General features: G+C 47.5%; 1 pseudogene; it reads right to left on the bottom strand.

Annotated features, from left to right (window-relative positions):
• Positions 1-20675: 20675 nt before the first annotated feature.
• On the bottom strand, positions 20676-20794 carry LOC137623944 (5S ribosomal RNA; annotated as a pseudogene).
• Positions 20795-23077: the final 2283 nt, after the last annotated feature.

Below are 23077 nucleotides of genomic sequence, written 5' to 3'. Positions count from 1 at the left end.
TTCGGGTGCCTATGTTGACCCTCGAGCGATACGTAGTGATGTCGAAAACACTTAGTGCTTTCTTATAACTGTTCTTATCCCAGGTGAAATGTCATAGTCGTCACACGAGTGCCGCATGCCTAGAGCATGATGTGTTTTAATTAAAGACTGACGTTCCTCGAGAACGAGTGCCTACTAATAAATTTGAAATTCCCTTTCAGATTCAAGAGCAAGTCTTTATTACTATGTACATTATAATTTGTTGTAAATTAACTTTACATATTATTGCAATTCATTTAAATTTTCAGCAATTGTGAAATAAAATTCTTATTTTATTACTTGTGCCTCTCAATCCGCTCCTACTTATCCTATGAAATACATGTCTGTCATAGTTTTATTATCCCCTTCCTCTTATGGTTAATGAAGATACTAAGGTCTCAACCCTTATTATATATTCACCTATGCAATGTAATATTCCAATACGAATACTTACTCTTCATACCTTAGAGACGAGACAATTCTCCTCTACATACAGTGCCTAACCACCACTCGTCTGCCTTTCAGAATGTTCCTATATGAATGCCAACCATTCAGTCTTGTCTCCAAGTTCTTCAGGTTCTTCTAGCAGGGTGAATAGCCCTTCGATACCCGCTTTGATCTCGGCATGGCCCGTGGGAACTTCACTGCCAGGGGGGCAGGAAGGTCTCTTCCCTACGGTTCTTTTATTAAGATTACTATGCTACCCTGTTCAAAGCCCTTGGCACTTACTCAATAGGGGAAAATCTACCACGACACATTGATTCTCTGGTATTCTTCCATCAGGACGCCATGGCTTGAGCCCAAAAAACGGATTTTGAGCGAAGCGAAAAATCTATTTTTGGGTGAGATAGCCATGGCGTCCTGATGGACCCTCCCTGCTACTTCGTCCAGTTTTTTAGGTCCCACCCTGCTCTGCTGTATCATGGCGATCGGCAAGCAACTGGCTTCAGGATGACGACGGACGTGACGTCATTTAGCAATGGCGCCCGTTTGTTTACGTCTTGAGTACCAAAAGTAGCCACGAACGAGATTAGCTGTGGAACGGCTCCCAGCTATTCTCCGCCCCTACACACCGAAGTGTTAACTCTGTTTGGGGTGTAGATAGCTATGTGGTGCGTTAATACATGCGTCCCCTGTTGATATACGATGTCTTAAAAGGGAAACCTTTAGGATACTCGCTCCAGAAGTTAGAATTCTGTGATAACCTGCGGTTAAATTCTCTGGGAATATTTAGTAGTGATATACCCAAGGAAGCTACCAAAAAGGAACCTTCCATCAGGACGCCATGGCTATCTCACCCAAAAATAGATTTTTCGCTTCGCTCAAAATCCGTTATTTACACAATCTTATTCTTGCAAACAGACTTAATTTCCAGTAAATTTCCTGGAAATGCTCCTGTCATATGGATGGTACACTTAATTGTTTCGTTTCGGTAATATTACGGTAGAGTCCAACCCAGTGACATTACCGCTTGCCAGTGCATAAGGGCTTGATGTGTTTTTATTATTCGCGAGCGAAACGAGCGCACAGCGGAGCAAAAACCATTAGACTCAATCGAAATATTACCAAAATCTAATGGTTTTTGCTCTGCTGTGGGTATTATAGTACTGTATTACAGGGCAATGTAACCTAGGGAAAAAACTACAATACTTTTTCTATAGAAAAAATTCTGCTCTCTTCTTTGGGGAAACGGTATATAATGGTAAAACAAGACTTTTCTACTCTATACATTACCTTCTTGGATGTATAATAAACCGATGAAAAAATACGGTAATATTGAGCTGGGAAATCTAACATTAGCAATGTTAGCGTAACATGCTAACATTAGCAGTGTTTTTCATTTATTTTTTGTCATTATACAGTTCGGTTGTAGTCGCTCTCGGTCATTCGTTTGTACATAGCAGGTTTCGACCTTCTGTGCATAAACTCCTCCCCCCTGCACATAAGACTCCTCCTCCACCAATAAGATTTCTGGGGCGGCCTGTGACGGCCGGTGAAAAGGTCCTTCTTTACACTTTTCTAATATAAATCTTCCAAATATACTAGAGAAAGATAAAAGCATGGTATGCAGAGGTTACAAACCTCGCGCGATCACCTTGTGGGTGTCGTGTATTTAACAAGGGCGTGTGAAAACCACTATTCACAGGCTGTCTTCCATTCAGATAATCCCTTCATCAATGGGGAGGGCCGTGACAGGCCCTAGAGAACACAGTTGGACTACCCCACCGACACCTACCACGCACGCCCTCTAGGACATCCTTCTGTTTTGGACTTGCCCGCGAAGTCGATAAGTGTTTTGCTCAGTGTTTTTCTCAAGTGATTGTCGTTAATTCAACATGACTGACGTTGCTACTTCACCTTTACCAATGTTAAGTACCATAGTTTGTTTTGACAGTTTATTTTAGTACCGGGCATTTGTTCTGTTTCCAGTATTGTGGATTTTAGTTTTGGAAGCGATTGGCCTGCCTCGGTATCAGCAGCCATTTTGGGTTTTGTTCGCTTCGGTAATTTTTCAAGTTAATATTGCCCATCTGGTACTCTGTCATCTAGGTTATATCACTTACGTTTTATGACCAATTTTATTATCATTATTTATTATTAGTTTTTACTATGGTATTTATTTGCTAGCAAGTCCAATTTGGACCTACGAAGAATAGCGATTTAGTCTTTGTTATAGTTATGTACACGCCTCAGGAAGGTGCTCGTTTTAGACTACTGTATATCTTTATGTTTATTTGTTACGTTGTCGTTATTCTTCGTTCTTGGTTATTACAATTACTAAGAAAAAAGCAATCAATTTTATTATTTTTCTTATCATATTATTGTGTGATGTTGATTTTTCATTATGTAACCTTGAGAGCGTGAGCATAGAGTGCTCGTTTTCTGTTTCTACAGTTACGAGTTACCCCTTCTCTCGTTTTCTTTATTAAGCTCGAGTAAGGGAGGTGGATTTCCCGTTTTCCGTTTTATACGATCACGAGTTATTCCTGCCTCCTCTTATTCTCCGAGTTGATGATATTACGTTTAATGATATTCACGTTTTATTGATGTGGTTACTGTTGATATAGCTAGCACTATTAATAGGTTACGTTAGTGTATGAGTCATTAGTTGGGGTCGCTTTATGCCGACACCCTTAGCTCCGCCTTGAGTTATACTCCGCTATAATGGATACTCATTGGGTGAGAACTAGTCAGATATTTGGAGTGCAACGGTGAAATCCGGCACTCAGACTCCGGCTGCGACCTTTTGCACACGAACCTTTGTCATGATTGATCACAATTACATTATTACGGTCCCTTTTTTCATCAAATCTCCGGCTTCACTGGAGATAACACAGACATTCAGCATTGAGGTTAATGTTATCCTGAGGGTTACGATATCACGATAACGGGCCTTTGTCACCGGATCTCCGGTACAAACAGAGATCAATCAGACAATCAGAACCGAAGTTAACAATTTGATACCGATGAAGTTTATAGTTTCATGTTACGTGGTTACTGGTTATTAATATATTTTCTTAATATATTAATTTGTTAGCTAATATTTTACTCACACAATTAAAATTAATTGTTTTCTGTGGATTCATATGTCACTGACCAGAATCTCAAGGAACATCCAGACTTATGTCTTCTTTCTTTTACAGAAAGTCTGCTGCGCTGCCAAGGGCTGCTCCGCTTCCTTTACTGATCCCATGGGCCATGATCTATGCCGGTCCCATGCACATTGCGCCATATCCTTCTCTCGGGAACCGGGACAAGCCCCCTACAAGGCATGGTTCCCGGAGTCATGCATGCTCTGCTATGAGCTGTCATCCCTACTCCTGAGCGAGGAGGTAAGTTGGTTCTAGTTTGTTCCTGTTAATATCCTTTGCGAGGAATTAATTGGTCTTTATATATTTACATCGATTATTGCTTCATCATTAATCCCCTCTCCTCTTTCAGGCTGATGATGAATGAATGAATCTCTCCGGCAAGAGCTACTCTCCGTCCTTGGGTGTCAGGTTTTGGGAGGAATGCGCCGTCTGGCGCACCCTATCTCCTTGATGGAGACATGGCTTCTTGCCTATTCCCAGGCTCTATTACTGCAGCAGTTCCACCGGAGACAGCGGCCCCGTTAATTGAGGCGGTTAGAGCAACCATTCTAACGGAGGAAGAGGTTTTATTGACGGAGGACGCGTCCTTTCTAGATCTGGACGACGAACCCATGGATGAGCAGGTAGGTGGTGATGAGTTGGTGGACCCCCTTTCACCCCGCACTCCTTCCTCTACTGCTTCCTTTCACGGCTTTGATAAACCTACGGCTTCTCCTCGAGGTCCCTCCGTTCCTGTACGACCCAAGGTGAAGCCACTACGTACCTTTAAGCCTTCAGCTTTGCCATTATCAGTGTCACCGGTCCCGGGACCCTCAAAGGATCCTGATGATCATATTACTGTACCTAAAACCGTGACTCCTAAAAAGACGAAGTCCGCTAAGTCCAGGGCTTTGTCAGCAGATCGGGCTCGGGAGCCCGCCTTATCCGCCACCATGGTCAGGGATATTGTGAGAGAGCAGATACAACAGCATCTACAACAACATTCTAGGACAGACCAAGGAGCTATGACGGAGCTCAAAGATATGGTGGCGAGTCTGATCCGTTCCGGAACTCAGATGCCTCCTCCTTCAGCCCCAGACGCATCGAAGTTACCCCCCTTCGATAAAAACAACCCTTGGAGGTTTGCCTTACATGCTCCATATATAGATGGTGCCATAACTCTGGAGGGCATAGGCACCCACCCTCTAGAGGACCTAGAATTTTACCCTCCGGGACTAGAATTCCCATTCAACGGCTTCATTCGATTGAAAGAACATGCCTTGGTTAGGTTAGACAAGGTACCGAAGGAAACGGTAATATTTCCTAAAGAGCAGGCCCAAGCTCTCTGGGCCAGGACGTTGTCGGACTGGGGGTGCACTAATTCCAAGCTCACCCCACACAAAGGAGCCTACACCATATTTACAGCTTCTCCAGTTATTACCTTGCCTATTACAGATAAAGTGGGAGGTCTTACTTTTCAAGCTATCAAAGAAGGTTCTGCCATGCTGGCTCTTAAAGAGACGGACCCCACCTCCATGCTCATCCCGAGTACCGTTACTATCTGGGATGATGCCCCCTCTACTTTCACAGTAGGGAAGTTAGACCCAGACTGCGCCTCTAATCTGTTTTCCGAGAAGCTTCCCAAATTACCGGAAAATCTTCTCAAGACTGAGTTTGAGGCACGGAATAGGTTAGCTAGGTCTCTCCACTCCATTACCTCCGTGGAGTCTCTAGCCTCGCTCTATCCGACTGACACCTTGTTCCGGGTATTCACAAAGAACCTGTCTCTGTCCTTCCAAATCGACCTACACGAGTTTTGTTCGGCTCGGGTTAGTTGCAGGAAACACGTTCTATCTGAGGCCTCGATCAGGCATGAACCGAACAGACTGATAGCTTCCCCCTGCTGGGGTAAGAACCAATTTCCTCAAGAGGAGGTGAACAAGGTTCTACAAGACGCTGCGAGAGCAAACCAAAATTTGCAAGCGAGGTGGGGCCTCACTGCCAAAAGGAGTGTTGAAGTTCAAAAGCAAACCTTCTTCAGGAAGAAACAGAGGTTTGCCCCTTACAAGACGAGCCGAGGTCACTACCATCAATCGTCTGTTACCCACTCGTCTTCACAGTCTCCCGCTGCTTCGTCGACTCTACAACCGAAGCACCCTCAACATGTGGTCTACCTCACTGCTCCCCCAGGTACCCAACCCAACCCCGTTTGGATGCCCTCACCCGCATACAACCCTAGCTACGAACCCTCAGGTCCCTTTCGTGGACACCAGAGAGGTAGCTACAGGGCTAGAGGACAGTTCCGTCAACGAGGCGGACCTAGGAAAGGGGTTCTCGAGGAGGGAAGGGACATAGATTCACTCCCTCGCAATGATATAGTCCCGGTAGGGGGGAGACTTTACCACTTTCGAGACCATTGGACCTTCAGTCCGTGGGCTCACAGCAGTGTCTCCAAAGGCTTGGGGTGGAAATGGTCACAAGGTTCTCCTCCTCCACCAGTGGCCTTCTTCCAGAAACCCACTACCATACTGAGAGAGTACACCACAGAGTTACTAAAGAAAAAAGCAATCAAACAGGTTCGATCGCTGAAGTTCCAAGGCCGCCTGTTCACAGTTCCGAAGAAAGGCTCGTCGGCATTGAGAGTGGTCCTGGACTTGTCAAAGCTAAATTCTTACATCCTTTGCGACAGGTTCCGGATGTTGACCATCTCTCAGGTACGGACCTTACTTCCCCGTGGGGCCGTCACCACCTCTATCGATCTTACCGACGCCTATTATCACGTACCAATAGCTCGAAACTTCTCTCCTTACCTAGGTTTCCGTCTAAGCAGGAAAGCCTTTGCGTTCAAAGTCATGCCCTTCGGCCTCAACATTGCACCCAGGATATTCACGAAACTGGGCGAGACAGTGTTAGAACAACTCAGGAACCAAGGGATTCAGATCGTTGCTTATCTGGACGATTGGCTTATTTGGGCTCGGTCGGCCCTGGAATGCAACAGAGCTACGAAGAAAGTACTTTGTTTTCTCGCCAACCTGGGATTTCGGGTCAATCTCCGAAAATCCCGCCTACTACCATCAGACCGCTTCGAATGGTTAGGCATACAGTGGGACCTTGCACAGCACAAGCTGTCTCTACCTCCCAAAAAGGTAAGAGAAATAGCTTCCAAGATCAAGAATTTTCTCAAACACAAACAGGTGTCCAGAAGAGCCTTAGAAAGAATCCTCGGCCTTCTTCAATTCGCTTCAGTAACAGATCGACTATTGAAAGCCAAACTCAAAGACATCAATCGAGTTTGGAGAAAGAGAGCCACAGTACCTTTAAGAGACAAGGTCTCGAAGATCCCCTCTGTCTTGAAAATGAGACTACAGCCATGGTCCGAACCGAAGAACCTCTCCAAATCGGTTCCTCTTCAATTCCCACCCCCACAAGTGACAATTCATACAGACGCGTCTCTGAGTGGATGGGGGGGTTACTACGAACATCAGATGTTTCAGGGCTCTTGATCACCCGCCATGAAACACTTCCATATCAATGTTCTCGAAGCCATGGCAGTGTTCTTGACCCTGAAGAGACTCTCTCCTCCGAGGTCGACCCACATCAGAGTAGTGTCAGACAGCACAGCCGTAGTACACTGCATCAACAGAGGAGGATCCAAGTCGCCCAACCTGAATCAGATCCTGGTCACTATCTTCGCCTTGGCAACAGAAAAGAACTGGTTCCTGTCAGCAACTCACCTAGCCGGAGTCCAGAATGTGATAGCGGACTCACTATCCAGGACGAAACCACTGGAATCAGAATGGTCTCTGGACAAAATTTCATTCCGGTGGATACTCAGACTGGTTCCGGGCCTCCAGGTAGATCTATTCGCAACTCAGATGAATCACAAACTTCCGTGTTATGTGACACCAAACATGGACCCTCAGGCTTATGCCATGGACGCATTAACTCTGGATTGGAACCATTGGAGGAAGATTTACCTATTTCCACCAGTGAATCTTCTAATGAAAGTATTGCACAAACTACGCTCCTTCCGGGGGGCAGTGGCCTTAGTAGCACCTCACTGGCCAAAGAGCAGTTGGTTTCCTCTCCTCCTCGAGTTGAAACTCCGACCCTTCCGGATTCCATTCCCCAAACTGACCTAAGTAATCCAAACACAGACTGTGTCAGATTCCTCAAGGATAGCCAAAACCCTAACTTTGTGGACTTCATGAAGTTTGCAGCTCATAAAGACGCAAACATTGACCCGGAAAACGTTCTCTTCGTCGAAGCGGACAAAAAGGACTCGACAATTCGTCAATATGATTCGGCTGGTAAGAAATTTGGAGATTTCCTAAAGAATTCAGACCATACTCGTATGACTCCGAATCTAGCCATCTCATTTTTTAGGTTCCTATTTGACAAGGGCCTGGCAGCTAGCACTATAACCACCATTAAGTCAGCTTTGAAGAAGATCTTCCTTGTTGGGTTTAACATTAACCTGGCGGATTCCTATTTCTCATCTATTCCAAAAGCGTGTGCTAGGCTTCGGCCTTTGGATCGGCCACAAAAAGTCTCTTGGTCTCTGAACAATGTCCTCAAACTTGCGTCAGACACGGACAACGAGACCTGCTCTTATATCACTTTGCTTAGGAAGACACTATTTCTAACAGCTATGGCCTCAGGTGCTAGAATCTCAGAACTAGCAGCTCTCTCACGTAACCCGGAAAACATAGATTTCCTCCCTACAGGCAAAGTACTGCTTTCTCCAGACAGAGCTTTCCTAGCTAAAAATGAGGACCCGCAAAATAGGTGGTCCCCTTGGAAGATTATCTCTCTTCCCCAGGATCCTTCGCTGTGTCCAGTCACTACTCTCAGGACCTTTTTAGCTAGATCTGCCACATGCTCGTCTGGCCCCTTATTTATCAGGGAACAAGGGGGTACTATGACCATTCAAGGTATCAGACAACAAATCCTCTACTTCATTAAACATGCTAACCCGGAATCATTTCCCCATGCTCATGATATACGGTCAATAGCTACCTCCATCAATTACTTCCAGAACATGGACTTTGATGACCTTAAAAAATATACGGGTTGGAAATCTCCTATGGTTTTCAAACGCCACTATCTAAAGAACTTACAGGCCCTTAAATACCCTACGGTTGCAGTGGGGAGTATTATCTCTCCCCATTAAACTCTGATTATTTCTTTATTCCATCTCCTCCCTCCTACCCGCAACTCACACCACGTCGCCACTCTCCTGGGTGGTTCGTTAGCCCTAAGTTATTTACCATGTTTAATTCCTATGATTTAACTGTTATTGTAATTACCATTCCTTTAATGTTTAGATATGCTTAGACATGTAAGATTGATACCTTTTGCGACTGGACACTCATGTGACTCCTTGTCTTCATATTATTTTAGCCTTACGTCCCCTATGTCTTTGGCTAGTTTGTAATTTTATGTTTACTTACAGTATTATATTATTGGCTTACATGGTGTTTGTTTTCTCCTTATTATGTTATTATTGTATTGGGCTTGGAAGGCATTCTCTGGTACATTTTCACCGGCCGTCACAGGCCGCCCCAGAAAAGGGATTTTGACGAAGGAAAAATCTATTTCTGGGAAGAGGCCTGTGACGCCCGGTGAAACCCTTCCCGGTTGTTTGATTCGGACCCACCCTCTTTTTTCCTTGCCAAGCCATATGTTCTTGCAGAAGGATGTCCTAGAGGGCGTGCGTGGTAGGTGTCGGTGGGGTAGTCCAACTGTGTTCTCTAGGGCCTGTCACGGCCCTCCCCATTGATGAAGGGATTATCTAAATGGAAGACAGCCTGTGAATAGTGGTTTTCACACGCCCTTGTTAAATACAAGACACCCACAAGGTGATCGCGCGAGGGTTGTAACCTCTGCATTCCATGCTTTTATCTTTCTCTAGTATATTTGGAAGATTTATATTAGAAAAGTGTAAAGAAGGACCTTTTCACCGGGCGTCACAGGCCTCTTCCCAGAAATAGATTTTTCCTTCGTCAAAATCCCTTTTCTTCTTCTCTACCTGCCAAATTTAACTATTCGACTTCACCCGCTTTATTCAAGTATATGATTTGATCCAGTACAACTATACCCTTCCTTTTATGTAATACTGTTGTATACATATTACGTTTGACCTCAGAATTACTTGTTTTATTATCCGATACCTTATAAAATCACCTCATTTTATATTCCCATTAAATATTATTTATCATACACTCCATTTTATCTTGCCATATTATTTTTATACATTTTGTTATTACCTTGTCTTGCCCCGATTTCACATAAATACTTGCTCTGGACAAGTTTCCCCATTCTGGTTCATTCATGTTTACTCTCTAGACTCCGTTGTTTTTACGTTAACCAATCACGAACTCATACGTATGGAAAGTTTGCACAGGAGTTGGGGGTTAATATTTCCCTAGCCCCTTCCCTTATCTCTTCAAGTGGTCTCTTCATACCCCTTTCAACAAATCCTTTTCCGTGGAAACCTTTGTCCTAATCAGGTCTTTGTTATTTCAAGTGAGTTTTTTTTTCGTATTTTACGATGGAAGTTATAGAAACTTGTAAAGGCTGCAGTATTCCTTACTTAAAAACATTTGCTAAATTTCATGGGGAATTTTTTGATACGTCATCCAAGTGTTAATAATTTCCATAAATCACATAATGTAATACCCCAACTTTACAGTGTCCCAAGTGCCCTTCATGAGTTAAGACGTCAGAGTCTCAGCACCCTGGTGACCCACAAGGTTAGGTGGGTTTGTTAGGTTCTGTACCCTTTTGTAACCTTTTATATACTATGTAAAGGGTATATGGAAAAATGCTTTAAAATACACATGCTATTATTAGCATAGCATTGCTAACGTTAGCAATGTCAGCATAGCATTGTTAATGTTAGAGTGCGCAGTACATATGTTCTTGATGAGAGAAGTGGGGACGGAATTTGAACAAGAGCCATTATATTTAAATATTTTAAAAGAAAATATATGTTTTCCTGTAGAAAATAATGTGATTAAACCGGTTTTCACATTCATTTCATCCGCAATAACAACAACCATTTCGGCTCCTTGAAGTTAGTCGAACTGGTTGTTCTGTTTGTTTGCGGTTGAAATGAAGGTCAAATTCAATCAAATCATGTTATTTCTTACAGGAAAACATATTTTCAATTCAAAATGAGAATCTGTAACACAGTACAACTATACCCTGCCGTGTGCTTGGTTCGATCGCGAAAAAAGAAAAACGGTAAGGTTTTACTGTATTACAGATTCTCATTTTGAACAGAAAATATATGTTTTCTTGTAGTAAATACCGTGATTTCACCGAATTTGACATTCATTTCAACCGCAAACAAACAGAACAACCAGTTTGACTAACTTTAAGTAGTCGAACTGGTTGCTGTTATTACGGCTGAAATGAAGGTGAAAACCGGTTAAATCACAATTATTTTTTACAGGAAAACATATTTTCTGTTAAAATGTTTAAAATGGAGTTTTTATGATAAAACAAAGTTTTATGAATACTTACCTGGCAGTTATATATATATAGCTGAATCTCGGACTCCGGCAGAATTTAATCGAAAATCGCGGCAACCGCCTTGTGGTGGTTGTGTGTTTAGATGGTTAACAACCCTTACAGGGTGGTACTTGAAATCATTCCCATTTTCTGTTCCTCAGATTATCTTTGCCCGACCTGTCTCCTGAGGGGAGGTGGGTGGGCTTTAAAATATATATATAACTGCCAGGTAAGTATTCATAAAACTTTGTTTTATCATAAAAACTCCATTTTTATGAATAGAACTTACCTGGCAGTTATATATATATATAGCTGATTCACACATTTGGAGGAGGGAAACAGACAGAAAAACATAGTTGGGGAAACAACAAAAGAGTTGTAGGAGAACAAACACCTTGATTCCTTACCTGCTAAGGTAGCTGACTTCAAAGGTAACTGCCTCTAGAGTCGCTTTCCCTTAGGAGTGTTCAGCCAGGAGTAGACCTGCTACGCTGCAAACAACTCAATCGAGTCTGTCAAAGGGGTAGGACCAACAACTTGTCTAGACTTCAGAAACTACCTTCCCATATAATAAAAACCTGCAACCTTACTAAAGCTAACCACCTAACCTTGCAGAAATAGATATAAACTATCTATCTGGACTGAGGGAACCGTACCACAAGACGAGGACCTCAGACAACCATAAAAAACACAAACCCATATACAAGTACATAAACTAAGGTTGAGCGGAGGTAGTAACTCCTTTGCCTAATACAGAAGCCGCAGCTACGTATGGGCCCAAGGTATAGCACTTGTCATAGTCCACTCTTCCCTCTCTGAGGTAATGAGAAGCGAAGACAGAGTTGCTCCTCCAGAACGTTGCGTCCATGATCTGCCTAACTGACATATTTTCCCGGTATGCCAGTGAGGTAGCAATGGCTCTTACTTCATGAGCCCGTACTATCAACAGGGCGAAGTTTTCTTCCTCACAAAAGAGGTGGGCTTCCCTAATAGTTTCCCTCAGGAAAAAGGACAAAGCGTTCTTTGACAGGGGTTTTTGAGGATCCTTCACCGAACACCATAAGGAGTTGGAAGCACCCCTCACGCTCTTAGTGTGGGCCAAATAAGCCTTGAGAGCCCTAACCGGGCAGAGGAGGCTTTCCTGTTCCTGACCCACTAGATTCGTGAGGTTAGGGACTTCAAAAGTCCTGGGCCAGGGTTTCGAAGGGTTCTCATTCTTGGCGAGAAAGTCGAACCTCAAGGCACAAACCGCTCCATTTAGGGTGAAGCCTACACGCTTCTCGATTGCCTGGACCTCGCTGATCCTCCTGGCAGTCGCTAGAGACAAAAGGAAGAGGGTTTTCTTAGTCACATCTCGCAGAGAAGCTTGCGAGATAGGCTCAAACTTCCTGGAGCACAAAAACTTAAGCACCACATCCAGGTTCCAAGAAGGGGGTCTTAAGTGCACCTGCTTCGTTGTCTCAAAAGACCTAATGAGGTCCTGCAAGTCCTTATTCTGAGATAACTCTAAGCCTCTATGCCTAAAGACGGTTGAGAGCATGCTCCTGTATCCTTTAATGGTAGATACAGCCAGCTTAGCATCCTGCCTGAGGTGCAAAAGAAAGTCTGCAATCTGGCTTAGAGAGGTAGAGGACGAGGAAACCTTGCACCTCCTGCACCAAGCTCTAAAGGTCTCCCACTTTGACTGGTAGACTCTTTGTGAAGAGATCCTCCTTGCTCTGGCAATAGCTTTCGCCGCTTGTGCCGAAAAGCCTCGAGATCTGACGAGCTTCTCGACAGTCTGAAGGCAGTCAGATTGAGAGCGAGGGGGTTTTGGTGAAATCTCTCGAAGTGGGGTTGTCTGAGAAGATCTGGACTTGCCGGGAGTCTTCTTGGAAAGTCCATCAGCAACCCTACCACTTCGGTGAACCATTCCCTCGCAGGCCAGAATGGAGCCACTAGGATCATTCGTCCCGAATCGAGGAGAGCGAATTTCCTGACAACCAGATTGATGATCTTGAACGGGGGAAAGGCATACATGTCCAGCCCGTCCAATCCATCAAGAAGGCGTCCACTGCAACAGCTTCCTCGTCCAGGACTAGGGAGCAGTAGTTGGGGATCCTCTTGTTTATACCGGAGGCGAAAAGGTCTATTACAGGTCTGCCCCACAACTTCCAGAGGCTCCGACAGACATGCGGGTTGAGAGTTCACTCTGTGGGAAGGACTTGTCCCCTCCTGCTGAGCATGTCTGCCCTGGTGTTTCTCTGCCCTTGAACAAACCTTGTCAACAGCTGGGTCTCGTTCTCGTTCGCCCAAAGGAGAAGCTCTCTCGCAGTTGAGAACAGAGAGAGGGAGTGAGTTCCCCCTTGCTTCCTTATGTACGCGAGAGCTGTGGTGTTGTCAGAATTGATCTCCACAGTCTTTCCTGACACCGAGGTTTTGAAGGCCTTGAGCCCTAACAAAATGGCCATCAATTCCTTCCTGTTGATATGCCAACTGATCTGACTCCCTTCCCAAATACCTGAGACTACTTTGTTCCCTAGTGTTGCTCCCCAGCCTGACTCGGACGCGTCTGAGAATAACACTAGGTCGGGGTTCTTCTTGAACAAGGAGATCCCTTTTCCCAACAGAGCTGGGTCCAGCCACCACATTAAAAGATCCTTGATCTCTGTCGGAATGGGAAAAGAAAAAGTGTCCTCCTGGATCTTTCTGTTCCAAACCTTTGCGAGGAAGTGTTGCAGAGGCCTTAGGTGCAGTCTCCCAAAAGGGACAAACTGGTCCAGGGAGGATAGAGTTTCCAGCAGACTCATCCACTCCTTCGCTGAGCATTCCTGCTTCCTCAAAAAGTCTTTGACTTTGTCAAGGCACCTGGTCTGCCTCTCCTGGGAGGGAGAAGCCTGAAAAAGAACTGAATTCAGAACTATCCCCAAATAGAGAATAGTCTGATTCGGCTCGCTCTGAGACTTCCCCCAGTTGACGATGAGTCCCAGGTCCTGAGTCATCGTATAAGTCTTCATTAGGTCCTCCAGGCATTTCTCTTTCGACTGTGACCGGATCAGCCAGTCGTCTAGATAGAAGGAGACCCTTATCCCCTCCTGGTGTAACCAGCCTGCCACATTCGCCATTAGTCTGGTGAAAACTTGGGGAGCTGTACTGAGACCGAAGCAAAGTGCCCTGAACTGGAAGCACTTGCCCTGGAACACAAACCTCAGATATCTCCTCGAAGACGGATGAATGGGGACGTAAAAATAAGCGTCCTGCAGGTCGAGAGAAACCTTCCAGTCTCCTGGACGAACTGCAGCCAGCACTGACTGAGTCGTCTCCATGGAGAACTTTGTTTTCTCCACGAAGGCGTTCAGAGAGCTGACATCTAGGACTGGTCTCCATCCACCCGAGTTCTTGGGATCCAGAAACAGGCGATTGTAAAAGCCTGGGGAGGCGAGGTCTTGAACCGGCTCTACTGCTCCCTTGACCAACATCTGGTCGACTAGCTCCAGAAGAGCCTCTCGTTTCCCCGCGTCGGTGTACTGAGCCACTATGGCTAGGGGAGAGTCTGAAAGAGGTGGTTTCTTTAAAAAGGGGATCTTGTAACCTTCCTTGACGACTGAGAGGGACCAGGTGTCCGCCCCTCTCCTTTTCCAAGACTGCCAAAAACAAGACAGTCTTGCCCCTACTGGTGTCTGGAGGACTTCCATCTCATTTTTTGGACCGGGGCCTAAACGCACCACTGCTGGTCCTTGGCCCTGACTCTTGTCTTCTCCCCCTAAAATCCGCTCTCGAGGAGATCCTGCCCCGAAAGGGCTGTTGAAACTTCTTCTCCTCCTTCTTCAGAGGAGCAGGAGCAACAGGTAAGGTCTTTCTAGCCGACTGAGACAAAAGGTCCTGAGTAGCCTTCTGAGCCAGAGAAAGGGAGATATCTCTGACCAGAGCTTCAGGAAAAAGATGACGTGAAAAAGGGGCGTAAAGCAGCTCCGACTTCTGGGCAACAGTCACAGATCTAGAGGTGAAGGAGCACAAAAGGGCCCTCTTCTTTAAGACCCCTGCTGAGAAAAGGGAAGCCAATTCATTAGCTCCATCCCTTAGAGCTTTGTCCATGCAGGACATGATACTCGTCAGGTCCTTCGTGTCCTCCAGGAGTTCAGACTTCCTGGCCAGAGTCCCGAGAGACCAGTCCAGGAAGCTGAAAACCTCGAAAACCCTGAAAATTCCCTTGACGAGGTGATCAAGCTCCGACATGGACCACATCACCTAGGCAGAGTTTAAAGCATGCCTTCTTGCCGAGTCCACAAGAGCCGAGAAGTCACCTTGGGAGGAGGCAGGCACTCCTAACCCCAAAGGTTCCCCTGTCTCATACCACATACCGGCCTTGGAAGCGAGCCGAGACGGTGGAAAAGAAAAGGTGGTCTTGACAGCTTGTCTCCGTTCCTTCATCCAACCAACCACTTTAGCGAGAGCTTTCCTGGCCGAAATTGAAAGTTTCATTTTGATGAAGGCCGAAGACTTAGTAGCTTTCTTCCTGGTAAATTGAGACTGAGGAGAACGAGGGGCCGAAGGTTGAAATTCCTCCCCATAAAGTTCCAAAAGAGAGCGAGAAAGAACCTTGTAATCACTAGAAGAGTCGGCAGGTTTTTCTTCCTCTTCCGAAATATCTTCTAGGTCCTGCTCAAGGATAACATCCCGAAGAGTTGGGCTGCCAGCAGTCTGGCAGCGAGAGCTGTTTGAATCCTGGCGCCGAGCGCCGCTAACATCCAGTCGGCGAGAAGCGGTATCGTCACGATGACGAGAAGCGGTATCGTCACGATGACGAGAAGCGGTATCGTCACGATGACGAGAAGCGGTATCGTAATGATGACGAGAAGCAGTATCGTCACGATGACGAGAAACGGAAGCGTCCTGAAGATGCAGGCTGCCTTCGCCTTGAAAATGCAGACTGCATTCATCCTGTTTCCTAAGAAACGAGGCAGTAACGTCCTGGCGTTTCGAAAGAGAAACAGAATCGTCACGGCGCCGAGAACGAGAGGCAGTATCGTCCTGGCGCCGGGAGAGGGGGGAAGGAAATTCCTGGCAGCGTGCCGATGAAGAGGGTGTGCGTTGTCGTACGGCCGACGAAGTGCGCAGAGGTTTCTTGGGAGAGATACTAAAATCTCTCTTAGAAGAAGATCTCTTAACAGGCAAAGAGACGTCCTTACGTCTGACGGACTGAGCAGGGTGGCTGAAAGCTTCAACTAACGATGAAAGTTGTTCCTGCATAATAACCATGAAAGCTTTAGCAACCTCCGCTGGCTCTCGCGGTGCCGAAGACGGCAGTTGTCGTACGGCTTGACTGGGAGCGCTGGCAGAAGTAGTAGGGAGTCTAGCAGGATTAACTGGGCTAAGGACTCTCTGTTTCGCCCATTTAACAGGAACAACATCAAAATCGTCTTCCGAAGGATCAGGATCTCGGCTACTCGAACCGGGAGAGGGAGAGCGAGACTGCACGTCCCGGTTCCACCCTCTCTTCATTGGTCTTGATTCGTAACGCCAATTACGTCTGGGAGAACGATCAGGCGAAGACACAAACGTATCCGACACCCTTACCTTTAAAGGCCTCCAACTGTGCTTTAATGGCCTCCAATTCAGCAGCTAATTTAGCATACCCAGGGTCATCCGTAGGCACAGATCCTGTAGAAGGGGCAGGAGTCACTACATTCGGGGAAGGAATAACTTCCAAAGGGGTTACAAGCAAAGGGTCAATAGATAAATCTAAGCTAGGCTCACTAGCAGACTTTGACTTTGATTAGCTCTTCTAACTCTATCAATCTCAAGTTTGCGCACATAGCGCTTCATAGCTAACCAATTATCATCACTTAAAACCTCGCATTCCTTGCATTTATTATCTAAAGCACATTCAAACCCCCTGCAACCCATACAGATAGTGTGAGGGTCAACCGAAACTTTCGGCAACCTCACCGTGCAAATATCATTCGCACAAATACGATAATGAATTTTCTCTCATGATAATAAAGGAAAAAAGACAAAAAAAACAAAAAAACAACACGATTGCCAAATCCCAACACAGTGTACTTCCCCAAAAACGAAGTCCAAAAAGGCAATGAAGGGAAAGCGATCCGGAAAAACTCTGAAAGGCGGACCAACGATGTTGTCGATCCGGCCGGCAGAGATAATCTGAGGAACAGAAAATGGGAATGATTCCAAGTACCACCCTGTAAGGGTTAACCATCTAACCACACAACCACCACAAGGCGGTTGCCGCGATTTTTTATTAAATTCTGCCGCAGTCGGAGACTCAGCCAGGTAAGTTCTATTCATAAAATATAATGTCTCTTGTTATATATTTTCTGTAAAAATGTTTAAATATAATGACTTGTTCAAATTCCGTGTCACTTCACGCATCAAGAACGTATGTACTGCGAAAGCTAACATTATCAATGTTACGCAACGTTACCAATATTACACTGCCATTATTAACATTAGCAATGCTACGCTAATATTAGCATGTGTATTTTAAAGCATTTTTCCATATACCCTTTACACAATGTATAAAAGGGTACAGAACCTAACAAACCCACTGAGCCTAACCTAGAAGTTCCCAAGTCACAATGCCTAGCCCGGGGCAAAGACCCCAAACCCCTTCCCAGGTCACAAACTTGTACTGGCAAGAAGTAATGTTGAGCTGCGCACTCTATAAACATGACAAATTCGAAGATAATTTGTATTTTTCCTAACCATACAAACCTTAGCTATTTACATTGGGTTTACCTTTTAGCGTAGCTGAAATGGCGAGCCATTAGAATTTAACGAGGGTGTATTACCCCCGCGCTAGTTAGCGAGGGGGTAGGGGAGTGGTAGCTAGCTACCCCTCCCCCCCTCACACACCGGTGAATTGCTTCACTTTCACTTAGAGGTAGGACTTGTCTTGGGGGACAGGGCTGGCGGGCAAATATATGTAAATAGCTAAGGTTTGTATGGTTAGGAAAAATACAAATTATCTTCAAATATGTCATTTGTTCCGTAACCGAAATACAAACCAAGCTATTTACATTGGGTGACTTACCCCTTAGGAAGGGTGGAAAGTCCCCAGCCACACTGGCTTTGGCTTTACCCGGGGACTCAGAATCCGAGTGAGTCGCACTCGAGAAAAGGAGTCCCTGCACCTCACAAGTTCCTTGCTCCGCAAGGAACCGTGTGGCCTACATAAGCTTGTGTGTGAAGGAAGAAGTGTGACCCATCCTAGGCAGTTGACCTGGAGTTCCAGAAGGAACTCTGGGTTAAGACGTTCCCAATACCACCTCATCAGGGTATGGGGGACGCGACAGTATTGACTCAATACTCGGAACACAAGGAAGCATGGTTTACCTGCAGAGGTTTGAGGTCAGCTATGCAGAGACCAGGATGCTGCTTCCCAGTAGAGGGGATGATGAAGAAAGAAGTAAGGGCCAGACATACTTCTTTCGTTCATGCAGACTAAAACCTGATAACAATGCCCTCAACCTTCTGCTACCTGTCCAAAAAGGAGCCTGAGGTTACACCAGCTGCTGTGTAGCCACCACAGAGCGATAGAAAACGTATCGAGACTCCTGTGGGTCACGCCCTGCAGGAACCGGGCTGCGAAGGTCATTAGACGCTTCCAGACTCCAACTTGTAGCACCTGCGTCACAGAGTAGTATTACTCGAAGGCGAGGGACGTTGCAATGTATCTGACATCGTGCTGTAGGGCGACGTGACGGGGGAGGGTCTGGATTCAGGTCGAGATGAATGTCCTTGAGTCCGAGCTGAAGAGGTATACTGGTGACTCTCCCCCATGTCCTTCTTGTGCTCCCAACCCGGCTGCACGTAAGGGCAAACTGCAGCTGTTCCCAAAGATAACCCCTCGATTCCTTTACTGGCAAGAAGGAGAAGGTTTTGGGTCATCAGATACAGAATGGTGACTCGAAATCTTGGAGGAATTGGACCGAAGGGCCGGGACCCCCAGATTCTGAGTCTAGCCAACAACTCAGGAGCGAACCTGAACTTTGCCTTCCCCCATTCCTTAGAAAAGGTGGAGTCGTACGAGACCAAGAAGATTGCTTACACATTGGCCGCGGCCAGAGTGAGCAGGAGCCCCAAGACGGAATACTATCAGAGGCCTGACGTAAAGGGTCTTGAGAAGATCTCTTAAGGACTAAAAAGTCCGAGCCATACTCCATGTTGGAGGTCTCACTCCGACTAGGGCAGGGACGTTCGCAGCTTCGCATGAGTGAGGAAAGGTCCAGCGGGAAGGAAAAAGTTATTCCTTTCAGCCAGAAGGTCAGGGAAAGGCTGAGCGACAGGCTTCATTGCCGAGAGCGGAAAGGAGTTTCCTCCCGCCGAAAAGCAATAAGTTCGTTATTGCTGGAGAAGAGGCCTCAAGGGAAGAGGTATATCTCCCACGACACCAACCACCGAAGACTCTCCACTTCGCCTGGAAGACCCCTGTGGATGACTATCGCAGATGAAGCGACCTCCGCCCCACGATTGTAGCGGGTTGTCTCTTCTTGAGGAGGAGGCGTAGTGTCTCCAGGCATGAAGCCGAAGCGACGCCCCGGCTCGTGAAAGATGTTGCAGTGTGGTTGTTTGAGTAGCCTGTGCCATGGGAGAAGCTCTCCCGGGAGTTCCGTCAGAGGAAGCAGAGGGTCCGGAAACCGTTCTGCGTATAGTCCCAGTGGAGCTCTAAGGGCCATCGAAAGGTTGACAGACAACCTGGTCTTGTTGAGACCCATTCTCAACAGACAACAAAGGAGGGAAGACGCAGGCGTCGATGTTGTCCCACCATCACCGGAATGCATCTTGCCAAAGAGTCTCGGGGTCTGAGACTGGGGGGAAGAACAGCGGAAGCTTGAGGTTCCAAGCTGTCGCGATCAGGTCCCCCAGGCCAGGACTTGCTGGTTACTCAAGGCCAAAGACCCCCAGGTACTCTCTCTCTACGAGGCTCTGCTCAGATAGTCGGAGAGAACATTCCTCTGCCCGGAATGAGCGAGCCGATGGTGGTATTGAGAGGATCTCAAATCATCTCAGTATCTCTACTGCAAGATGCGAAGGTATGAAAATGCGTCCCTTGCTGATTAGAACACGCCAGTACCATGAAGTCGTCGCGCACGGAGCGACTCGACAGGAGCTGTAGGATCTGTAGAGGGGCCTGACTACGGCCCTTAAGCCTGCCTGAATGATGGAGAGGTATCCTTCAGGTCTTGACCATAGGCCTGGACCGGAACATGCCCCCTCCCCCCTTTTCTTTGACGAGTCCGAGAACAGCATAAAAAATGTGGGGAAAGGACGAGAATATCCACTCCCATCAAGAGGTTCCATAGGTCAACACCCATTGCAGGTCTAATCGTTCCGCTGGTCCCCTAGGGGCCACAAAGTCCGGATAATCGTTGCTTTGAAACCACCGGAACTTGGGCCGCCCCACAGGGAACTTATCCTGAGGCGACCATTCGGAACTTTAGACGGGTCAATGAGGAAAAGAGACCTAGGAAACGTTCCAAGGTAGGGCTGAAAGCTCTGCCTGACTGAAAACAGGTACTGCGACTCTCCTCAGCCTTGCCACAGTCAACTGAAGGGAAGGCTCGGCGGCAACAGAATCTGGCGTCCTCAGGCGGTCACCCATCCAAGTACCGACCAGACCCGACGTTGCTTAACCTCGCTGGACGGACGAGAAGCGGGGTTTCCAATGTGGTAAGGCCGCTGACTCAATATCATGGCTAGATACTCCAGATGTTGAGGCCGAAGAAAAGAAGGCTCCTAGCAAATTACCATGAACCCCCCCTCATGGTAAGGATCCGGAAGCTTGTCCCGGCGTTGAAGAAGGTCGAACCCGAGCCTACCGGAGTTGACCAGTCCTCCAAAAGGCGAAGGAGGCGGAAGCCTGCTCCTGAGCGGCCATGAGAAAAGCAGGGAGAGTTCTCTGGGGAAAAACCTGCGATGCCACGGCGGGATCGTCACACTGCATCTTAAGCAGGAATACCTGTAGTCTAGGCTGAATTCCAAGAGCTTCCTGGAAGATGGATGGAATGGAAACTGAAAGTACCCGTCCTTCCGATCCAGGGCCTAAGGAGTCCTGTCGCCTCGTACCAGTCTGATCGATTCTGTTGTTCCACGCTGGACGAAGTTTGATCAGAGCTGAGAGGTCGACTACGGAATTCCCGTCTCAAGATACTTTCCTACGAGAAAGGATCGACTGAAGAAGCCGGGGGGTGAAGCCGTCGACGATCCTATGGAGGACCTTCTCCTAAGGCATGGATCATTCTGCCCAAACGCGCAAACTCTTGCCGACCCTATGGCATAGAGGTTCAGTGACACTGAATTTGCTGACAGAAACGGCAGGCGCGATATCCTTGGCTGATCACGGAGATCGTGCAGGAATCGCCAAGCTGTAATCCGGATGAGTAACCTTAGGCATCCTCCCAGCGTGAAACCTGCAAGGGGGGGTTGCCAATCCTAGAGTTCATGAACTCTGCCACTTCCTCTAGGATTATGCCCCCCGGGAGAGCCTCCCGTGCTACCTGTTCCTGACAGGAGGGGACTGCTATTGGACACATTGTCTCAGTTGTCGTAGCCGGTCCGATAACTTAGGCCGACGAGGCTGAAAGAAAGAGGCGCTGGAGCCCTGCAGGGTCTGGAAGAAAGCGTCTTGGAGGAGTGAAAACGGAAGTCGACTTCCTCCGCACAACCGCTGTCTATGTCTCGGTCCTTGGGCACAAACAAGCTCTTCCCAAGGATGGAAAGGTGTCTGAGGTTGTCGACATCCACAGATGAGACACCCGAAAGGAAGCCCTCGGTTATTGCGTCCAGATGGTCCAACATCGAGCTTGCCCGCAAGTTCGAAACTTGGCAACAAAGTTCGAAACTTGGCGACGAAACGCCAAGGTGCTTGAGCCCGAGAGGAGGAAAGTACCCATGATCTTCCTGTAGCTTCCTTGAACAAAACCTCGGGTCGCAACAGAGGAGGGAAAGGACCTGGTAAGCCCCTTTCACGAGATGGAGAAGAGGAAGGGGTAAACCAGTCACCCCTTGGCCGATGGAGAAATCTTGAACAGAAAGCTCCCTGGCAAAACCCTTCCAGGGAATGACGGAGAAGGGCTAACCCAGGTTCTGGAAAGAAGAATGTTGCTCAGACCTCCCTGAAGATTCTTCCTGCTCTTGCATGTGCCATGCTCTGCGTTTAGGGGGTGAGGCCGTGTTCTGGAAATACGCTCCAGAAGACTCGCCAGGCTGGCCATGCTGCTGCAAAACCCTAATGGGAATCGCAATCGCAATCGCCCTGGCGCTCGCGCGATGGTAAATCAATGGTTTGCGCGTTGCCGAACGTGGAAGCGCCCATGCGCGGGCACGCAGGAACGCAAACGGAAGTGCGCGAAGGAGCGCAGAAGGAGGGCGAGCGTGGTAGGAAGGGCGAAAGCTGGTGGTCGGCGAGCGATGACCCGTAGACGAGCAATGGATACTGCAGGAATCAAGCCGACGTTCGCGCGATGAAACACCGTCGGTTCGCGCGACGGAACACCGTCGGTCCGCGCGAAGGAACACCGTCGGTCAGCGCGAAGGAACACCGTCGGTCAGCACGAAGGAACACCGTCCGTCCGCGCGATGGAATACCGTTGGTTCGCGCGCGGGCGAACATTGGAGAGTATGTGCGCGGACGCGCATGAGCGTAGGCGCGCGGGCACGTGGGCGTGCGGTCGCGCGGGCACGTGGGCGTGTGAACGCGCAGGTACGTGGGCGCACGGGTGAGCGCAGGCGGTCGGGAGACCGATGACGCGTAGGCGGGCGATGGCGCATTGACGAGCGATGGCGCGTTGACGAGCGATGGCGCGTTCTGGCGAGCGATAGCCCGTAGGCGAGTGAACGCGCGTTGGCAAGCGATGGCGCGTCAGCAAGCGACGGCGCGTTGGCGAGCGGTGGTGCGTTAACAAAACGCTAACGCGCAGGTGAAGAATCACGCGAGCACGTAGGCGATTGCCAACGCGAGAGAGACT

Source organism: Palaemon carinicauda, chromosome 30 (assembly GCF_036898095.1).
Source record: "Palaemon carinicauda isolate YSFRI2023 chromosome 30, ASM3689809v2, whole genome shotgun sequence".
Lineage (NCBI taxonomy): Eukaryota > Metazoa > Arthropoda > Malacostraca > Decapoda > Palaemonidae > Palaemon > Palaemon carinicauda.
The sequence above is the reverse complement of the archived record's forward strand: the minus strand, read 5'-3'. Positions and strand labels throughout refer to the sequence as shown.